Source organism: Thermobia domestica, chromosome 1 (genome assembly GCF_964235325.1).
Source record: "Thermobia domestica chromosome 1, izTheDome1.hap1.1, whole genome shotgun sequence".
Taxonomy (NCBI): domain Eukaryota; kingdom Metazoa; phylum Arthropoda; class Insecta; order Zygentoma; family Lepismatidae; genus Thermobia; species Thermobia domestica.
The window spans coordinates 76,021,983-76,027,982 of record NC_137454.1 but is presented as its reverse complement, the minus strand read 5'-3'; positions in this window follow the sequence as shown (position 1 = coordinate 76,027,982).

The window sequence follows — 6,000 nt, the reverse complement described above, 5'->3', positions numbered from 1 at the left end:
ATAGGACGGCAGGAGGCAATTTAAAAGGTTTCAGCTCATTTTACAATAATCTAGGACTGCAATCTTTAGAAGTTCAGCTTATTTGCACCCACATAGAACATCAATGTTTAGAGGTTCACCTCATTTGCACCATCTAGGACGGAAGGGAGGCAATTTAAAAGGGTTCAGCTCATTTGTACCCACCTAGGACAACAGGAGGTAATTTGAAAGGTTTCAGGTCATTTTCACCCACCTAGGACGACAGGAGAGGCAATTCAAAAGGTTTCAGTTCATTTTACACCCATCTAGGACAGGCAATCTTTAGAGGTTCAGCTCATTTGCATCCACCTAGGACGGCAGGAGGCAATTTAAAAGGTTTAGCTCATTTTACACCCATCTAGGATAGCAATCTTTAGAGGTTCCGCTCACTTTCACCCACATAGCAGAGCAATGTTTGGAGGTTCACCTTATTTGCACGCACCTAGGACGGCACAAGAGGAAATTTAAAAGGATTCAGCTCATTTGCATCCAGTTAGGACGACAGGGGAGGCAATTCTAAAGCTTTCAGTTCATTTTACACCCATCTAGGACAGGCAATCTTTAGAGGTTCAGCTCATTTGCATCCACCTAGGACGGCGGGAGGCAACTTAAAATGTTTCAGCTCATTTTCACCAACTTAGGACGACAGGGAGGCAATTTAAAAGCTTTCAGATCATTTTACTCCCACCTAGGAGAGCAATCTTTAGAGGTTCAGCTCATTTGCACTCACCTAGGACGCCAGGAGAGGCAATTTAAAAGCTTTTATCTCATTTCACACGAATCTAGGATAGCAATCTTTAGAGGTTCACCTCATTTTCACACACAAGGGACGGCAGGAGAGGCAATTTAAAAGGATCCATCTCATTTGTACCCACCTAGGCATGAGAGGCAATTAAAAGCTTCATTTTACACCCATCTAGGACAGCAATCTTTAGAGGTTCAGCTAATTTAAACCCACCTGGGACGGCAGGGGAGAAAAATTTTAAAAAGCTTCAGCTCATTTGTACGCACCTAGGACGGCAGGAGGTAATTTTAAAAATTTCAGTTCATTTTACAACCATCTATGACAGCAGTCTAAGAAGTTCAGCTCATTTGCACCCACCTAGGACAGTAATGTTTAGACGTTCGCATCATTTGCACTCACTTAGGACGGCAGGAGGCAATTTAAAGGGTTTAGCTTATTTGCACCAACCTACGACAGGCAGAAGAGGGAATTTTAAAGGTTTCAGCTCATTTTACACCCATCTAGAACAGCAATCTTTAGAGGTTCAGCTCATTTGCGCCTACCTAGAACAGCAATGTTTCTAGGACGGCAGGAGAGGCAATTTAAAGGGTTTCAGCTCATTTCCACCCATCTAGAACGCCAGGAGAGGAAATTTAAAAGATTTCAGCTCATTTTACACCCACCTAGGACAGCAATTTTTTTTAGAGGTTCACCTTATTTGCACGCACATAGGACGGCGGGAGAGAGAAATTTAAAAGGCTTCAGCTCATTTGTTCCCACCTAGGACAGCAAGAGAGAGAATTTAAAAGACTTCCACTCATTTACATCACCTAGGACGGTCTGTATATTTATCTCGTTTAACTCAATTTCGCACAAGAAGAAAGGTTACAGTACCTACCGAGAATTCCCATTATCTCGACTTTGCACTAACAATCCTGACTTTGTTCAATTTGGCGTTTGTATCATCCTTCATCTGTAGGCTACAGTTATTCTGTTCTTGGTTTTTGTAGTTATTGATTCCTTTAGATGTCTTTAAGATTATTTTTCTCTTTTTTTTCTTTTTCCAAGAGATAGTAAACGAAAGTATAAGGGAGAAAGAAATGCCGTCATGTTGAAGATATACTATTAAGATCTCAAATTGTTGAGAGAGGACCTTCTCCAGTTCCAAAGTAGTGGTATAGCATTTGGATTAGGATATGTCTGTTGTGGATGAATGGTTGGCACTGAAAGATTACGCGATCTATAATTCCCGTATCTTTATCATGTCAACATATAGAAATATCTCTTACGTCGATTTGTATTGAGAACGTGGCGTTATGGTAGGATGCAAACTAAGAATATGGCAGTGGCGTGTGGTGCTGTTTCCAAGCGGGGAACAGGTCATGAATAGTAATACACCCTTCGGCATCGTCAAATACATGGTAATATTAGCATGAGTTTACCTGAGAAGCATTATGTTCATGAGATTTCTCGGAGTTCTTCCGTTTCTCCCACATTATCATTCCACAAATTATTTCGTAACCATTCGTCTTTAGTCTAATGACATAATCGTGGCCCACTATAGATTTCATTTTTATTTTTACACATTTTCGACCAAAATTGTGGCTGATCGTTTTCCAGTAACATTTAAGAATCATGGAACTAATTTTTCCACCTCTAACACTGTTTAAAGTTGCTATGCCTGCTATTTTTGAAGTAATATTTCGGCAAAGGAAGAACTGAAAATTTCATTCTTTCTTTCGTTAAACGTTTCCTCTGCTACAGAGGTTCTTAGGTTATTTTGAATTCTGTTAGATGTTCTAGCAAATGTAGTTATGTTCAACAAATGGTTTGCAAATTTCTAATCATATGTTACAATCAAATTCAGCAGTTTAATTACTCTTGTTCATTGATTTGCTACCCTTTCTACAGTATGTCCTCTATAACCCAATCCCTGCTTTGGCTATAAAGATCTTTGGCACTAAACACAATTTCTTTTTCTGTTTGCTTTTACGTTTTTTTAATTATTTTTAAATATTTCATAGAGATGTTGATAACCTTCTTGAGCGTCAATCCTTGTGTTCTCCTTGAGAACTTCTTTACACAGTACCTGGATGGAAATGTTTTTGGGACTATTCATGACACCCATTATTTACATAAAAATCGATCACTGAATTTTGAGACGTTCCAAACGCCTTTTTAGTAACAAAATAAACATGACTAATTTGACAATCTACCACTTGATGGACACACAGTTAACCGTTTCGTAAAATTTACGGTGACTACTTGGAAAACGCCTAGTGTAAAATTTTATTTTTGTTTTAAATTTTGTAAAGTAAGAAGAGGCCTGTCATTTATAACAACCTTATATTCATAGAGAACAGTGAACAAACAAGACACAATTTCACTTGATTTTTCATACACTGGTGGTTCATTTCTGCACAAGACGAAATCTCTGAATTCGTAAACCCAGAACAGCTACAACTTACCTGTTTCGTTTTTATCAAAAAAGAGATGCAATACCACAACGTTATACAAAAGGATGGGCAAAACCCTTTATTTCTTAGCAAAGTAAAATTACATAAACAATTGAATTGTATCAAGCTCTGAATTCTATTATGCCCAATATAGGGTCAATCCATCTGAAGTGATCCAAAGATGGCGAAAATGGTTGCTTGACCATCTCTGAATTATAGAAATTGGAGTGTGATGAACCTTGTGTATGAGAAGGTCAATAACATCATTCACACTGTCGTATGTACATGCGTTCCTGAATGGCGGCCATTTTTGTTGTCGGTGGAGTGCCAATTTTCGCATTTACAAGCGTTTACGAAAACTACAGTTGCTCAGGACGTACATACCAGACGAACACCAAACAAAAACGAAAGTTTAGAGGGGAGACTGAGGTACACGGAGAACATATACTCTTGCTTCTAAATAGATATGCAGTGTTGCAAATCAATACATGAAATCAGTAGAAAAAGTACATAAAATTACAATTTTTAAGGGGCTGTATTTTGGAATAGCATAAAGTGTTTGGTTCATAAGTTTTGTGCTGAATACTATTGCATGTAATCAGTCTGCAAACATACCTACACCTATGATACTACTGGCACCGTAGATTTATGAGGGTCCGAAAGTTGAAGTTCGTGATTTTGATGCCGTTTGCGGCGTAATATCTCAAGAGGGAAAGTGCTAAAAAAAAATTGCTGCTTAGGCCACAAAGTAATTATGTATGTGAATAAACTATTAGCAAAAAATCATGACTGATATTACATGGAGAAAAAAATGAGGACATGGTAAAAACTCGAAGAAAGCACGCGCGTGACGATGGTCGTAGTCCTGAAAATTTTAAATGTTTTGATATGTTTCATGGTAGATCTGAAAACCTACGCATGGTTCAGCAATTAGGCCCGCTTCTGTTTGTGTTCAGTTGTGCAAAAGCTTGCGAGTGGCGTTTGTTCCATCTTTCTAGCTCCATGATGACTGCTAATTTATTTTGACCATCCGCTATAATGGACAAACCAAAAGAGATAGAAACACGATACTTTGCACGAAGCAAGCGTAAGGAGGAGGACATCTATGTATGTATTAAACAGAAAGACCCAACAAACAATGTTGCCAACCCAATATAAATTATTTTTTCAAATGGCACTACGTCAGATTATTACATATTCCAAATCAACGTGTCAAACATAAACTTAAAATATTACTTTCATTATTCAGTGTTGCAAACTAAGGATGATATAGTATCACAAACATCCAAAGTTCGGAAGTCTAACGTAAATGCAGCATAACGGAGATGCTTAGGATAATGCACATCGAAATAATTTAGTGCTGGATACTATGGTCATGGTATGACCTGTTTCGAATGAATAGAAATGAAGTTACCAGGGCTTGAAAATTTTATTTATTATTTATTTTTTGAAGCCTTTATTTCGAAAAATGCTTAGATAAGTATCATATCTAGTTTACTTACATGGTTTGTAATAGATGTGTAAATTATTTTGTCCTTTACAGCGCTTCAATATCTCCAACCGTTCCAGAGATATGAACATTTCTGAAGTTTGCAACACTGCTTAAATAGTGTCATTGCGAGAACGTGTTATAATTACAGCTACTACAAGCTATTGCTGTAATGCTATAGAAGAGAAGGGAAACAGCAATCATTTTAAATGTTTTCCACAAATACGCCATTTTCAGCAGGATGGGATAGATAGGTGTAACGCAACCTTGTGAACACATTAACTTCAGTAACCGGGATTGGATTTCAATGATACTTTGCTGATACATTAAGTGCCTTAATACCGCGATCCAGTTCGAAGATGGGTCTCGTGGGTGAAAGGGGGAGCTTACGTCTTTGCCATATAGAAGTGGCAATGATCATGAAGCTAGAAAAACGGTACAACGGCCATTCGCAAGCTTTTGCACAACTGAATACGGTACAAACAAAAGCGGACCTAATTGCTGAATCATGCGTAGTTTTTGAGATCTAGCATGAAACAGATCAAAACATTTAAATTTTCCCGGGCTATGACCATCGTCACGCACCTGCTTTCTTCGCGTTTTTACCGTGTCCTTACTTTTTTCTCCAGGTAATATCAGTCATGATTTTTTTTTTATTTGCAGTAGTTTATTCTCACACAGAATTACTTTGAGGCCTAAGGAGCAATTTTCAGCAGTGTGCCCTCCTGAGATATTACGCCCCAAACATGGCATCAAAATCACCAACTTCAACTTTCAGACCCCCATAAATCTATGGTGCCAATAGTATCATAGGTGTGGATATTTCTGCAGACTCTTTACATGCAATAGTATTCAGCACAAAACTTATGAACCCAATACTTTATGCTATTAAAAATTACAGCCCCCTTAAAAGTGTAATTTTCTGTACTTTTTCTAATGATTTCATGTATTGGTTTGCAACACTGCATATCTATTTAGAAGCAAGAGTGTATGTTCTCCGTGTACCTCAGTCTCCCCTCTAAACGTTCGTTTTTCTTTGGTGTTCATCTGATTCGTACGTCCTGAGCAACTGTAGTTTTCGAAAACGCTTGCAAATGTAAAAATTCGCAGTCCACCGACAACAAAGATGGCTGCCATTCAGGAATACTTGTACATACGACAATGTGAATGGTTATTGACCTTTTCATACACAAGGTTCATCACACTCCAATTTCCATAATTTTCAGAGATGGTCGAGCAACCATTCTCGCCATCTTTGGACCACTTCAGATGAATTGACCCTATATTGGGTGGAACAGGTCAAACGAACAGAT